This window comes from Rhipicephalus microplus, chromosome 2 (genome assembly GCF_043290135.1).
Source record: "Rhipicephalus microplus isolate Deutch F79 chromosome 2, USDA_Rmic, whole genome shotgun sequence".
Lineage (NCBI taxonomy): Eukaryota > Metazoa > Arthropoda > Arachnida > Ixodida > Ixodidae > Rhipicephalus > Rhipicephalus microplus.
The window spans coordinates 88,825,071-88,841,166 of record NC_134701.1 but is presented as its reverse complement, the minus strand read 5'-3'; the positions used below and the strand labels follow the sequence as shown (position 1 = coordinate 88,841,166).

Genomic DNA, 16,096 nt, shown 5'->3' with positions numbered 1-16,096 from the left:
AAAGCTACTGCGCGTCCTGCCAGTCGCCAGCCCACCTCGTGTCCAAGCCTCTTATCGAAATGAATCTTGTCTCTTTGGAATCCACCCCACCTGTGCACTTCCCTGTTTAAATCCACTACCTCGAAACCCTTCTCTCGACTAATTCGCCATATCTCTTTGTTTGCGTCGATTACCGCTCTTTGCAGGTTGACGTTGCGTACTGGTACTTCCGGTACTGTGCATACTACAATTTGCACCTGGGGGGACACGGTGCGCATGTCATCCACCCCTTTCGCCAAGGTCGTCGCTAGTCCTGACGATTCTTTTTTCAGGACGTCATTTAACCCTCCCGCAATTACAACGAGGTTACGTTTGTTAGCTTTAGCTGCGAGTTGTTCACCCGCTTGACTCATTACTGTCCCCAGCGTTTGTCCTGGGAACGTCCCTATCGCAACTCTCTTGTCGCCTTTCACCCTTTCTTTGATTGCCGCTGCGCATCGGACTAAATTTGAGTCACCGGCGATGATGACCTGTTCAGACATTCCTTCTGAAACCTGCACCTGGCTGCCGACTAGGTGACTAGCGTGAGTCACGGCTGCTGGTTTGCTCCCTCCCTCCCTCAAAACTACTTCCCGGTAGCTGGGCCCTGTGGCCAATGTATCTGCCTTTGTCATGCCTGTTTCCCTCATCTCTCCCGCACGGGGGGTCGTCGCCATAATGCTTCCGCCGTCACCTGCGTCTTCGTTCCCCTTCACGACCTTCGATAGGCCTTTCTCGGCTGCCCGGAGCCTTTCCTCCATGGCTGACGTTTTCTCTCGCTCCTTCGCCAATGCATTCTCCAGCTCTGCGATTTTCTCCATGAGCCCACTCTGGACCGCCATCATATTTTTCATTTTCTCCTCGAACTCGCACTGTCTACACTTGGCGTCATCTTCTGCTTTCTCTTCCGCACTAATTTCCACCTTCCTTCCTATCCCGCACTCTGAACACTTTACGGTCTTTTTGACCATGGCTAGCTCAGTTTACCGATGCCCACGTGTTAGAAAACTGTACTAAAATACACTGGTCTAAGCCAAAAAGAACCACAATAATAAATAAATACGCTACACTTCACAGCACCTGCGCATGCACGTGGTCGGTCTACGCGCAGGCCTCAGCCACGTGGTGGCTGGAGAAAAAAAGACACAGTACAGAATACTAAAAAAAAAAAACGCACACCGTACTAGACCTAATCAAGCTTTACGCTAGCGCCTTACGTTCTCATAACGCTACATACAGAGGCAAGCTGGAAACATGCAAAAACACTTATCTGTAGCTGTCATTCCGGAGCTCTCCAAAAACACGTCCGACCTCGACGAAGGCGCCTCAGCAACCACTCACACAGGAGACGGTACCGCCATCTAGTGGACACTGCAAGAACTAAACGAGAGGTGGCTACATACAGGCTACAGGGGACGCACAGCCCACGCCCTAAGGAGCTTCGCCCCTAAAATAGGGAGTTTTAGTGCTGGGTACGGATTCTCTTGGGGCGATGCGGGCTTGGGAGCGGGCGGCGTTGCGTGCCCAACCCATACCCAACCGGAATGCCTTTTAGTTGGCGCCACGGTAGCACGCACGCAAACGCGAGCCGCACGAAGTTCAGACGCGCTCGCAGAGCCATAGCGTCATGTCGCGTAAGCATTATTCAAGTCTTTATGATTTAAAATGTTAAATTAAACGAACAATGTGATCAGGACACTTTTTTTATTGTGTACAGTAATCTGGTATACGCAAAAAAGTGAAAAATACAAGGTTATTGTAACGAGAGTGTCGACATCTTGTGACACTTCGTGCAACCGCAGTCATAAACATGTTAGCTTACGCGTAATGTTTTTGAGGTGAAAATGAATAAAAATGTTACTCATTTGTAATATTGTCGCTGCGCAGTTTTTGCATCAGATGTACAATGCACAACGTTTCTGCAATAACAATGCTGTGGTTGTCTGTTTCACTATGGCCGCGATAGATGGCGCCACCTATTCAGCTGGTCGGGGGCTGGCATATTTTTAGTTTCTATGTTCCAGGCCATTCGAGCTTCAGTAATCTGGCTGAAACCGTGTGATCGCTATAACTGCTCGCACTTTGGCTTTTTTAACTCGACGGCTAGAGTATCCGCAGTGCGGATACCGTAAGTTCTTTCGAAGGTGTACCGCGCGGACGCATGGCCCCATCGCCCCAGCCATCTTGCGACGCGTCTGTTTGGGGTTTCGCGCATGCGCAATACCGCCGCCCCAACGTCCTGCGTACGCAAGCCGCTTGGGTACCCAGCACTAAAACTCCCTAATATCGGCGGCAAGTTGACTGGGGCGGGAACGAAATATCTGGTAAGAGTCACTTCTCAACATTATTTCGCTTTGTAGCTATTTATACATTAATACTAAGGGCCAAACTCCATAAGCGCGAAAATGCACGCGACAGCGACGAGCGACGAAACATGGCGTTCGCGCGACGTGTCGCGGGGTAGTATCGTCACCCCCGGAAGCTTTTCAGGCCTGCGCGTCACGTGACGTGACGTCGACGACGTCACATCGCGCCGGCCGGCCGGCCGCCCTTCGCCGGGTGGCTGCGCCAGCCGCGAGCGCCCTTCACGCCTACCGACTCGGGCGAGGTTCCTTGACACCATGTCCGCACGATTTATCAAGGTATCCATTGATTGTATGGTTTAACGCGCCGACGCAACGCAGGCGATGAAGCGCGCCGTAGGGGAGAGCTCAGGATCAAGTTTTACTACCTGGGAATCTTTATTGTGTGCCGAAATCTCGTACACACGGGCGTTTTTGCTTTTCGCCTCCATCAGAAATGCGGCCGCCGCAGCCGGGTATCGAAACTGCGCCCTAGTGCTCAGCAGCGCTACGCCTTAGCCACTGAGCCACCGTTGCGGGGGAACTTATCAAGGTATCAAGAAATAATGAATATCGTGAATGGAATAATGCGTATTTATTTATCACAGCCAGACGCCGTCTGTACAAATATCACAGTGCACATTGTTCTCGGTCCAGGCAGACGACAGGCAACACAAGATGTTGCCCTTAATGCTGAAAATATGCCAAAAGTACAAAACACAATATCTTGCCACATAAAACTCAGAAAACAAAACAGATTGTAACAGCAAAAACATCCCCGAGCTTTGGAACAGAAAAAGCACACTTTCATTTAAATTGTAGGTTAGAGGAAAACATACCATTCGTTTATCATAGTAGCAGTAGCAACACAAGGTATCAGGTTCAAACACTTGCCAAAAAATACAATACAAAAGAACACTGGTGACTAAATTGTGGTCCACAGCATGATAAATGACAGAAAGAAAAGTAATTGTACTGCCACAGGTAGGTGCATGTCCTAGGGAAAAAATCAAACAAAAATCTAAGAAAAAAACAAATCACAGTGCACAACATGTCTGTACACAGAGTGCACAAGGAAAGTGTACACAGCTTAGGTACCAAAACGGACTGTACAACTGCTACAGTGGGCACCGAGGCAGTTCGAGTTAAAAAAAAAGAAAAAAGTACAGCACCTTTAAAAGCTAACAACTTGTAAAGAGATACAAAACTGGAAACAAGGCTCAAACAAGGGAATGTATTGCTTGAGCCAGGTGGCAATAAGTGCAGCGCTCCTCAGACAGCATCGACAGGTTGTTCAAAATTTCCAACAAGGAACTTACTTTTTGAACTGAGTCTGGTACAACAGCGCTACCAAGGTTCTTGATTGGTGAACCTTGATAGCAGGCAAAGACTTCAAGGTTTGCAAACACGGTCAATGACGCATTCAAACAAGGTTCACGATAGTCGATAATGTTCAAAAACATGGAGCACTCTTCTTTATGAATCACAGTCCACTTTGGAGACACTGACACCCCTTGCAGGCGAGCCCTTAGTTCTTCGAGGGACGAAAACCGGTCTCGTTTTTGCTCCGCTTCATATGACGCCAGCGACTTTTCTACAGCACGGGCGAGTTGGGAGGCTTCTTGTCGGCTCCTCTTGGCGTCAGGGGTTTCTCTCGTGCTCTGGTCTCGTACTGATAGGTAGGACGGACAGCCGGAAAATACCGTTGGGACAGATCCAGGACGCAACCGTGGTACTGGGAGTGCAACTTCAATAACTCTCCCTGTCCTTGGATCCGTCTACGATGTCGTCTTCTCAATGCATGAAGCGTCGAAATGATTCGCGCACACCTGCAAAAACGTTTCAAGAACGTCTGAGACGCCACTTCTCAAAAGAAAAAAATGCGCTCCCGTTTGCATGACCGCGTTTACAGTCCGTGTAGCTAAAACAAAGTCTACCTACGTTTCGCAAGCATCTAAATAAAAGCGCTGCGCTAAGCGGTACAAGCAACATGAAAGGAAACACGGGAGCGTGATGTCACCGCACTCCACGAAGCGCTTCCACCGAGAGCTTGCAAGAATGGACGACACCACGGCACTGTTAGTGAACAAAGCGCAGCTGACCATCCTTGCTGCGAACGCTGCTGGCGTCAGCGCTTCGCGAGGCCCGGCGGCCACACGCTCAAGTATTTCCCATCATAGGTGATTTCTACCCGAACAAGCAACGACAAGCTAAGAACAGGAGCATCTCAAATTCTTACCTTAGTGCACGAAGTCGGCACGAAGTCCTTCCTAGGAATGGCGCGTAGCCATTGTTTGAGAGCGTCGGCGTCTTTAGGGAAGGAAAACACTTGTATCTTCTTTCCTGTTTTGTAGTTGCCGGTGCATCCGGGTACACAACACTTATTCGGCATTGTCGCATCACTCCAGCATCACGCACGGAAACGAAATTGCCGCAAAACAACAACGGAAAGCAACAAACGTGAAACACCGTCAACACCACGCCGCCGAACCGTCACCACCGCCGCCCGCGCTGCGCTCGCTGCCGCTGCGGCTTCCCCGAGAGTCGACCGGCCGGAAATGACGTCAAATTGCTGGGCGCAGGCCTGAAAAGATTTTCCGGGGGTGACGGTAGTATTCGCGCGATCGCTCAGTTCTCCAGATTTGGAAACCGTCGCTCATCGCCCGGAAGTGCTGGGCTCAAGCAGCCAATAGCGAAAAACCGGAAAAGACGAAGACTACATAGGTGCACGTGACCCTGCCCGAGTCACGTATGCGCAACAAAAAATAACGCAATGTTTATTACGCATGCACATATAAAAAATGCTGCAAGGAAATAATAAACACTTTCCGTTTCATTACACAACAATATATCTTATTTTTAAACTGCACACCGCTCGCTACGCGGTTTTCTTGGTGCGAGTTGACGGCCTCATGCCAGCAACAGTGAAATTCGCTCGCCGAAGCCGTCGCGTGAATGAGGTTTGCCTGCGCTAGCGACTGATCGCGCGACGCCGATCTACGTCGCGTCGCTCGTCGCTGTCGCGTGCATTTTCGCGCTTATGGAGTTTGGGCTTAACTCTTTAATGCGGTCGGAACAGCTCCGAACAACGTTCGTGATTCTTTTTAGCAGACGACAGAGCAAGCGTGACAGGCCGGCGCGCGGGCGATGGAGAGCGTCGCTAATCGGCGTCGGGGGGTGAAATCGAGAGAGTATAGAGTAACTCTATGTGAGAGAGTAGAGAGAGTAACAGGGGAGGCGCGCTCGGAGGCAGCGGCAGCGCTTCCGCCATGGCTCCCGTGGCAGGCAGAGAAAAAAATGAAGCCAACAAATTCAAACCAACACTGCTGAAGCAATTGTTTAAACTTGCTGGCTTTCGCGCTGCCTAGGAAGCTTAATATAAAACAAAAAATTGCCGTTTTTGATGTTTTTGCAAATTTTTACGTTGCAAACTAAAATTTTTCTTAGTTATCTTTTATGCTAGCAGGTGACGGGACAGTCGGCAAAATCTCACATATTTTGACGTTGGCGTGTTGGGCTTTTTTCAACTCTGGAGAGCTCCGGTAAACGGGGCCAGTTCGCTAACTCCCGGTGCATTTCAATCCACCGAGCGGGATGACGGGCTCGTGGATTCGCCATGTGCGCGTTTATGCTCAAATTGACTGGAGTCAGGCGGTTGCTGTGCGTAGCGAGCACGTTTCATAGCGTCTTCTGTTTTCCTTCTGTGAGTGGCAAACAGGTATGTGAAGTAACGAGTTTGTACTCTTCGGTGGCGATCTCTTGTGATGCTCAAGAGCAAACATTGTCACGAGCTCGGCACCAGAACACAATCCTTTCTTGGTGAAATTCGACAATGACGACGACGTGGGAGAAAGGAAGCGTGGATACATCCGTCGGCATCATCCCCGTGCCCACACTGCGGGGATCTGCAGGGATGTTGGTGATTGCAGTGAATACAAACTTCGTGATCTAGACCCACCGTGCGAACAGAGGAACGCCTTTGCTATTCGATATCGCACTCGGGAACAAAGCTGCGGTGACGATAATCCTTAATGTTTGGCCGTTGAATGTCAGTGAATAAATATGGAAAGAAATTTTTTTTTCTTTCACAGAATCGTAATCGGTTACATTGAGGCGAGTGGTTTATGCTCTTTGTTCCCATTGGAGTCTGATTGCGCCTTGCTGCAGTGTCGACGTGCGGCATGGAATCTGTACACTTCTTTAGTGTGATTGTCAGCGTCGTTCTGTACCTCCCCGTTCTGCGCAGCCGTTCCGAGTTGTGTGCCTTATCCGTGGTGCAGTATCACACCGCAGTTAAAGTTAGGCCGCGGTGGCGCAGCCGCAATTTTTTTTTTTTTTGAGGGGGGGTGGGGTGATAGGGTTCTGCGATACGTTGTGTGTGTTTATATGTGCTACTATGTGACTGCGAGTAGACGTGAGGGAGCTCAGAGAAGCGTGATCACGCGTGAGTATGAACGTGATTGAGTATCGCTTATTGTAAGCATGACTATAAACGTTTAAAAGTGAGTACTCGTACATGAGAGTGGGCGCTAATACGAACACGAGTGCTGAACCTTGAGTGATAAGGAGGTATGTATTCCATGTATAAATTCTACATGCGGAATACATAGATCAGCTTTGTGTGAATCAGCTTCAAATGACCAGCCTCACGCCTCCATCCTACGGTAAAATACTGACATGTTTTTTGACATCAATGGTTTCTCATCGCCACACGCAATAATTGTAACGCGACTCATTATTGAAAGGATTGTGGCATATCTTTCATTGGCATTGTTATATATTTAGAACTGTTTATCACCTCTATATGTAGCATACAAAAGAGAGTACTAACAGGGAGGACTTTAACTATGTGTTGTAAATGCACTGCCACTTTTTTTTTTATGCAACAAATTCAGTTGGCTTGCATTAGCCCCATAGCAAAATAATGCAATGGTGGGACTTAATTTCAAAAGTCTTTTCTCCACTAAAACAAAAATGACTTCGATTGAACTTTCTGTGAACAAAGTCGTTATGATTTTCAATCGTATGCGCTTTTCTCCTGACTATTCGAAGACTACCTTAGTGTGCTACAAACCTCTCAACTATGACCAAAATGGCATTTTTTGGCAAGTTCAGGAATTTATTATTTAGAGCCTATGCCCTACACACCGCCAAACAAATATATTTGTAAATGGTACGTTTTATGTAAAGTTTGATAAAAGTACTTTATGTATTCACTGAATGATTCTGTTTTGTAGAAAATTTTCGAAAACACTACAATTTACTCAGTTTGTCTACTCTCTAAAGTGTGAAAATTTTCAAGCTGTCAAGAGCAACTGCTTATAATGAAAGTACATCGCTAAAAAAAGCAAGTATTGAAAGGATTTGTGAAATTGTCAAATCATCGGTACTTTTTTCTTGCGTGGTTTTCAACCATTTCGTGAATTTCAAATGGTGGTCACGGGCGCAAACAATTTTTTGTCTCTCAAAATATCTTGCGAAGATACTTTAGAGCTAATGCCTATATGTGTGCAACTTTTGGAATCAATTTGATTGAAATTGATTTTTCGGTGAGCGCCCTGGTTGGTATAGTTGGCGCAGAATGACCCATATAAAACGTTCGTATTTTCTATACTGTTAACATCAAATGTCTCACGCTGAGTATGTTGATTGGGAAATCTTTAGTCACGGCATTGAATATCTCGGAAGTAGCAGTAAAAACTAAAGAAGCGTTTCTGGGGTACAGGAGACTGATATTTATTCGACGGGATTTTCAGGTGCACTGTCAAAAGTTCTGCCTCGGTAGGGAGCATCGTGGGGTAGCCGCTGTAAGTCTCTGAGCAATCCTTTTGCGTGGTGTTGAAAGCTCCTTGGAGCATGTCGTTGGTGTTGTCTTTACGGCGTTGGGAGGCTTGGCAGGAACTCACAAACAATGATTACACCACACGCATGACACCTACACTCACGCATACAAAATCTAAAAGGCGACTGAAAGCTGCGGCTACTGCAGGATTGGAGTGATGCCAGGGTGATGCTTCAAGTGAAAACTGATGATAGCAAAGTGGTATGTTTTTGTAACTGGTATTGAACATACTACAATGTTACAATGAAATGTTGTGGTGCCATTCTATATTTAGATCCTCCGTTTCGTGGATTTAATCATTCACTTTAGAAGAAAACATTGAAACAATACAATAGTTTGCGGGGCAATAGTGGCTATTCTTGCAGCCAAAATCACCTGGGTCACTACAGTGCTTGAACATCAAGTATATAGGTGACTACGCTCTCCTCTTTCTTATAACAAAGTTAGATATCTTTTCATGGATCCTGTCGTGCTTAGTTTATCGCACTTGAGAATCAAATATCGAAGTCGTGGTCTTGCAGTATGGCGTGACTTTTTGTGTACACAAAATGCACCAGCAAAAGTATTAGAAAAAAATTGTGTCTTTTCTCATGAAATATGGGTATATGTCATGCAAAGCTAGTGAGCAGCACCACAGTTTTCACATGGCCTAAACAGCATTTTTTTTTGTAAATGCACCCAGAACAAGTAATGGTTTAAGAGTGTTAAAACAGCAAGCGTAGCGCGTGCACGAAGGAAAAAAAAACGAAAGATGAAAGGGGCACAAGTTGCTTACATGAGAGAGGCTTTACAGCCTTTCAATTTCACGGCACAAAGAAGCTGATTTCACCACTGTGGGGAAAGGTCTTAGTTTCCTTGTGAATACCGTAGAGGTACAGTTGCAGCTACTAGTAGGGGAGATGCAGTTGGATGGATATGGTTGGCCTTACTTTACATTTTTCTAGGGCTTTACATCGGCTTTACATCAGTTATCATTAACGAATACCAGGTGGTAAAAATTATCCACAGACCTTGTCACGAGTATTTTTCACAGCCTGAGTTGCTTTGTCATGTTAGGCCTTTTAGCATAAATTTTTACCAGCCTGCTCAGCTCTCTGTAATACAAATTCGACGCACTAACACATGCCACAGTACACTATTATAGCGATGGTTCAGACCACACCTTCGACCCCTTGAAAATTTCCGATTTTAATGTGCATATGTGTGTGCACTCATACAAACACAAACATAAAATGTGGTTGAACACCCACCCCCAAATCTATAAAAGTATGGCTATGCTCCTGAAGAGTGTGAGTATGCATATATTTGAGTGGATGTAGTATGAACACTACTGGGTACCGACAAGTGTGATAAGACTCAATGGACTGTAGGGAGTACCCACAAATATTTGTCAACTCAGTGAGCGTAATGTGAGTATGAACGAGAGTGTGTAGTTGGCCTCATGTGGCTGCGTTAAAAAAAAACCAAGTCCTCTGAATTTATTTCTCTTCTTGTTTGTGTGTTTTGTGTTCCATTGAATCTCTCAGCAAGATGCTCATGCATCTTTTTTGAAGTGCGTCAGTGAAGTCCTTGACAAAATTGTAATTTTATTTTGCTGCCTGCAGGTGACTGTAGAACCACTTCGTAGCTTGCTGTGGAAGAGTTTAACTCTCCAATTCAGAGGAAAACATTGCCACATGTCAGGAGGGGCGTCTATTGAACAGATTACGCTTGGGCTTGTGAAGCCATGTCTCAGCTGCAAGGTGAGCTTACCCACTTTCAGACAGCTCTTCTGGCCTCATCCAAGAGGTTTCTTTTTTCATCCACTAGTACTATATTCTGCCACATTATAGGAGGTACCATGAAAACTCGCGTATAGCCTGTTTTTTTTCTATATTTTTACTATGCAAAATTTTTGCCTCGAACTGCATGCGAATCTCAATAATTTCCGGCCCGAATTCTTGGTTTTGGTTTCGGAAATACACGGCACTATCATCGCCATCATCATCAGGTGTCTGCACGCTTCTTCGGTAGGTAGCTCTAGTTATATTAGACCTACAGGTGCTAGAGGCGTGCAACAGTGGGCATTGAAGTCACTTAGTGCATGTAACAACGACCACGTTTTTACCTCTGTGACTTCATGCCATGCCCCCTCTGCGAAGGCAGTATTTGCCTGCCTTTAAAAGAAAGGCTATCTTAGCTGCTGAAGCCATCGGTAACTGTGCTGTGGGGCGAGAGTTCGACGTGGACGAGCAGAGCATTCGTGGCTGGAGGAAGCAGAAAGAAGTCTTTGTATGCAGCGGCCAGCGAAGAAGTTTTTGGGGCCGAAACACAGAGCATTTTTCGACGTTGAACAAGAATTGGCGAACTTTGTTCAGAAGCAATGGGCCGCACAGCTTGCTGTCAACATTGAGCTGCTGCAAGCAAAGGTAAGAAAGATTGCGTGAGATCAAGGCATTGAGCAGGCATTGAGAACTCGAGCAAGTATTGATGTCTCGCTGCATGCGCTGCGCTGGATTCTTTTTATGTTGGCGTACGTCGATATCACAGGAGCTGCCAGAAAGCTACGGAGAGTTGCTTGTGATTTCCTTGCAAAAGGCAGTCTCAGCTGGGCCAGATTAGAAACGCTGATCTGATGCCTGTATACCTCGATATGCCCCCAGCTCGGACATTTTACAAAAAAGGCTCAAGGCAAGTTACCGTGCGATCAACTGGGAAGAAGAAAACACGGGTGATTGTAATGCTGGACTGCTTGGTAGATGGGCGCACGCTGCCACCTTACGTCGCGTTCGCCCCACCGCAGTAGTCTAGTGGTTAAGACTCGGCTACCGACTTGCAGGTTGCAGGGTCGAGTCTTGGCTGCAGAGGCGAAAATGCTGTAGGCCTGTGTGCTCAGATTGGGGTGCATGTTAAAGTACTCCAGGTGGTTGAAATTTTCAGAGCACTTCTCTACGCGGCGTCTCTCGTTATCATATGGTGGTTTTGGGACGTTAAACCCCACATATTACCTTATTTACTCGTATCTAGGCCAACCCTCCAGTTGGCAAGGCCAGAAAAAAAAAGTTTCGTGGTATGTAGGCTGAATGGAAAAAGAAAAGCGAGCGCCATTTTATTGGTAGAAAACACAGCTGTAATGAAGAACTGAGACAGTCAAAACTGTTATTCGAGACCAGGTAGGAGCGTAGGCCTAGCTAGCGAAATGCGACAGTCCGGGCCGAGCGTCTCGTGCTTAGCACTGACAATTTGTTTGCCGAGATTTGCATGACCCACTACATTCATCATTACATATTTCCCCCTCGCTGAGGATGGGGCCAAGTAAGTGTTCTAAGGTGTCGTGAGGGCAAGTGGTTCGTGATATGGTTTGAGGCGATCCATATGTATGATTTCGCGGCCTCGGCGACGCAGGTCCACAGTGGCCGTGAGGGGTTCGATAAAGTAGTTAACAGCGGAAGTTTGTTCTATGACGTGATAAGGTCCATGGTACCTGCTGACAAACTTTGTAGAGGTACCAGGAGCAGCACTGGGGGGCACCCACAGCCAAACAAGAGAGTTGGGCGAAAATTGGTAGTTGGATCGTCCATCGTCGTGAGGAAATTTCTGTAGCCTTTGTTCTTGTGTTGTAAGGGTGCGAGCTAATTGCCGACATTCTTCCGCATACCACGCGGCTTCGGACACTGGTGTGCCTTCGGATGAGTCGGGTTGGTAGGGGAGAATGGTAGGGGAGAATGGGGAGATGATGGTTCTCGACCATAAAGTAAAAAGAAGGGAGAAAAGCCTGTTGTCGCTTGAGGTGCCGTGTTGTAAGCGTACGTTACGTAGGGAAAGATAAGATCCCAGTTGGTGTGGTCGGAGGCGACATACATAGAAAGCATATCGCCAAGAGTACGGTTGAAACACTTGGTCAAGCCATTTGTTTGTGGGCGATATGCGGTAGTACAGCGGTGAATCACATGGCATTCTGCAAGAAGTTCTTGAATAACATCTGCGAGAAAGACGCGACCTCGGTCGCTCAAAAGTTCACGTGGAGCGCCGTGACGCAGAACAAAACGTTGCAGCAGGAAAGACGCAACGTGACGTGCCGTCGCGGCTGGTAGAGCGGCCGTTTCTGCATATCTTGTGAGATGGTCGATCAGTACAATAATCCAGCGATTCCCAGCTGATGTATATGGTAGAAGACCATAAAGGTCTATTTCAACCTGGTTGAATGGTCGCACTGGGCACGGTAACGGCTGCATTGGTGCAGTAGGACGACTAGGATCGTGCTTGCGGGGTTGGCACTCTGTGCAAGATCGAATGTACTTTTGAACGAATGTGTACATGCCGCGCCAATAAAACCGAAAACGTAGCCTGGCGTAGCTTTTAAACAAACCGGCGTGCGCACACTGCGGATCGGCATAGAAAGCAGCACATATGCTGGCACGGAGATGCCTGGGTATGACGAGTAGCCATTTGCAACTGTCAGGGGGGTAGTTGCGACGATAAAGTATTCCATCACGGATGGCGAAGTGAGAGGCTTGTTGGTGTAGCGCTCGAGATGGCGGGTGGGTGAGTGTTTCAGATAGGTAATCCACCTATCTGAAACAGCGATAAATGACACGGATGTCGTACTCTTGGAGCCGTAAAGCCCGCCGTGCCAAGCGTCCTGAGGGATCTTTGAGGGAGGATAACCAGCAGAGCGCGTGGTGGTCGGTAACAACATCGAAAGGGCGGCCGTACAGATAAGGCCGAAATTTTGTAATGGCCCAGATAATCGCTAGGAATTCTTTCTCAGTTACCGAATAATTTGCTTCTGTTCTTGTGAGAGTGCGGCTCGCGTACACAACTACACATTCTTGGTAACCAGGCTTTCGTTGGGCGAGTACAGCGCCAAAACCGACACCACTAGTATCTGTGTGGATTTCTGTGGAAGCGCTTGAATCGAAATGACGCAGTATGGGTGGTGTTGTAAGCAGTTCACGGAGCTTCGCAAAGGCACTTTAGCAGGCTGGAGACTACGCAGATAGATTGCGGTCTCCCTGAAGTAGGTCTGTCAGAGGCGCCATGACCGAGGCGAAATCCCGGACAAAGCGGCGGAAGTACGAGCAAAGCCCAATGAAACTAGGCAGCTGCTTGAGAGACGCGGGCCTCGGGAACTCGTGAACAGCACATAGCTTAGCGGGGTCAGGAAGAATGCCATCCTTCGACACTACGTGTCCGAGAATGGTCAGCTTGCGCGCTCCAAAGTGACACTTCTTCAAGTTCAGTTGGAGGCCTGCTGCAGAGAGGCAGCGTAGAACTTGTTCCAAGTGACGAAGGTGCGTGAGAAAATCGGGCGAGAATACCACTACATCGTCTAAGTAGCACAAACACGTGTTCCTTTCGAGGCCTCGTAGGATAGTGTCCATCATGCGCTCAAATGTTGCCGGTGCATTGCATAGGCCGAATGGCATCACGTTAAATTCGTATAAGCCGTCTGGTGTAACAAAGGCAGTTTTTGGCCTATCATCCGGATTCATGGGCACTTGCCAGTACCCAGAGCGTAGATCAAGGGAGGAAAGGAACTCTGCGCCTTGTAAAGAGTCGAGGGCGTCATCGATTCGAGGCAAAGGATAAACATCCTTTCGTGTTATTTTGTTTAGGCGACGATAATCTACGCAAAAGCGTATCTTACCTTCCTTCTTTTTAACTAAAACAACCGGCGACGCCCAAGGACTGTTTGATAGTTGAACGACGCCTCGCTTTAGCATGTCACCTACTTGTTCATCGATGACACGGCTTTCAGTCAGCGAAACACGGTATGGTCGCTGCCGTAGTGGTGGGTGATTACCTGTGTTGATCTGGTGGCATACGGTAGATGTTCGACCTAAAGTAGTGCTGTGACTGTCAAAAGATGGCTGAAACTTGTCAAGGAGGCTCAAAAGCTCACACCTCTGTTGCCGGTTTAGGCCTTCGTCGATGACACAGTTGAAAATGTCGGTAGTGGAAGGGTCATTCACGGAACTACAGGAGAGGGCGCTGACTTCCCATGATTCATCAGGAACGTCAAGTGTAGCGATTGTTTCGAATGATTCTATCGAACCGATACATTCGCTTCGAAGCAGCGTAATCGTAAATGGGAACGGATTCTCCACAGAAACGTTGTTCGGACCACCTTGAAGAGTAAGGAGAGCGGTTGGGAGCGGTGATAAGTGGCGATGAACGAAAGCAGCGGAAGGCGTGAAGAATGCGGTAGTGTCGACGACGGTGGAGCTCGACACAGGTGCGAAGACAGTAGCGCGTGGAGGGATCTGGGTGTCGTCACTAATGACCAACTTCGCGTAGGAAGGGCGATCGTGCACTGGTAGCGCATCACCAAGGGGACAAAAGGCGACTTCAGCACGGGCGCAATCAATGACGGCTTGTTGATGGGAGAGAAAATCTCAACCTAAAATGATCTCATGAGAACAGTGTGGGAGTACTACGAACTGCACTGTGTAGGGCACTCCTTGAATTACAAGTCTGGCAGTACACGCGGCCACAGGCTGCACAGGCTGTGCAGTGGCAGTATGAAGACATGAACCCAAGTAAGGCATTGTCACTTTTCGAATTGAACGGCAAACTTTTTCGGCGATGACAGAAATTGCGGCCCCAGTATAAATAAGGGCAAGTACGGGTAAACCTTCAAGAACGGCATTAATTACATTCGGCGGTGAACGAAGAGGGCTTGTGCTTTGCGACGAGGACGCAGTTCTTGCCTCGAGAACTGTGTCATTTAGTTTTCCGCGTCGATTCTGGGGGGGCGTCGGCGCATCGGGGAGGGCGAGCGTCGACGTGGAGAAGGAGATCTACGATCAGGAGCAGGTCGGTGGCTTGGTCGAGGAGCGAACAATTCGGGGTCTGGAGTGTATTGAGTGTACGTGTAATCGTTCTCATATGGATGTGGGTTTTCACGTGAGTGGAGTGGGCGGCGGCAGCCCAGACGTGCGACGTGCCCAGGTAGACCACACGAAAAGGAGATCGGTCGGTTGTCGGCAGTGCGCCATGGATTAGGGACTCGGCGAACAGGAGGTCGTGGCGGCTGGGCGGCATAAACAGGAGCCGGCAGTGGAGACGGCGCTTGGAAGGTCTGTGGTCGTGGTCATGCTGCTGCTTCGCCGTACGTCAGTGGTGCATTGACTGGTGGCACCAGCTGCGGAGGAAGGACCTCAGACACTTGATCTCGTATAATAGTACGTAGAGTAGGGCTAAGCGGTGCACTGCCCTCCGGCAGGCCAGAGATGAGCGAGAGTTGGCGGGCAACTTCTTCGCGCACGAAATCTTTGATCTGCGAGAGGAGGAGGACGGTGTCCTGCGGGGGAGTTAAGCCGGACGTCGATTCCTGATGTGGGACAGCACGGCGGGTGACGAGACGTTGCCGGCGGAGCTCATCATAGCTTTGGCAGAGCTCGGTAACTTGGGCGACAGTAGCAGGGCTTTTTGAAATGAGCATCGGGAAGGCGTCCTCGTCAACACCCTTAAAAATATGCTTGATGGGGTCCAACTTTGTCATGTTCACATCGACACGTTTGCACAAGTCAATGACGTCTTCTATGTAACTTGTAAAGTTCTCACCAGGCAGTTGAGATCTCGACTGAAGGCACTGCTCCGCACGAAGTTTGCGGACAGAAGGACGACCGAAGACTTCGCTGAACTTTGCCTTGAATGCTGTCCAGGTGGGAACGTCGGTCTCATGGTTTCGAAGCCATAAGTGGGCAATGCCACTGAGGTAAATGTCGACAGTGGCCAGTCTCGTGGCTTCGTCCCATTTGTTCAAGACACTCACGAGTTCGTGAGTAGCCAGCCAGTCATCGACGTCGTGATCGTCAGTGCCGCTGAATATCAGAGGATCCCGCTGATGGACCGCGCCGGAGCACACGATGGCCTGGGAAGCCATAGGAGGAGGGCTTGTGGCAGATGC

The 16,096-nt window shown here is 48.3% G+C and overlaps 1 long non-coding RNA gene across 1 annotated transcript; it reads left to right on the top strand.

The window, feature by feature from the left end:
• Positions 1–5,838: 5,838 nt before the first annotated feature.
• Positions 5,839–11,158, top strand: LOC142796306 (uncharacterized). Its single transcript, XR_012893730.1, has 2 exons — positions 5,839–6,288; positions 9,807–11,158. It is a non-coding gene; the product is annotated as an uncharacterized LOC142796306 (long non-coding RNA).
• The last annotated feature ends 4,938 nt before the right edge of the window (positions 11,159–16,096 follow it).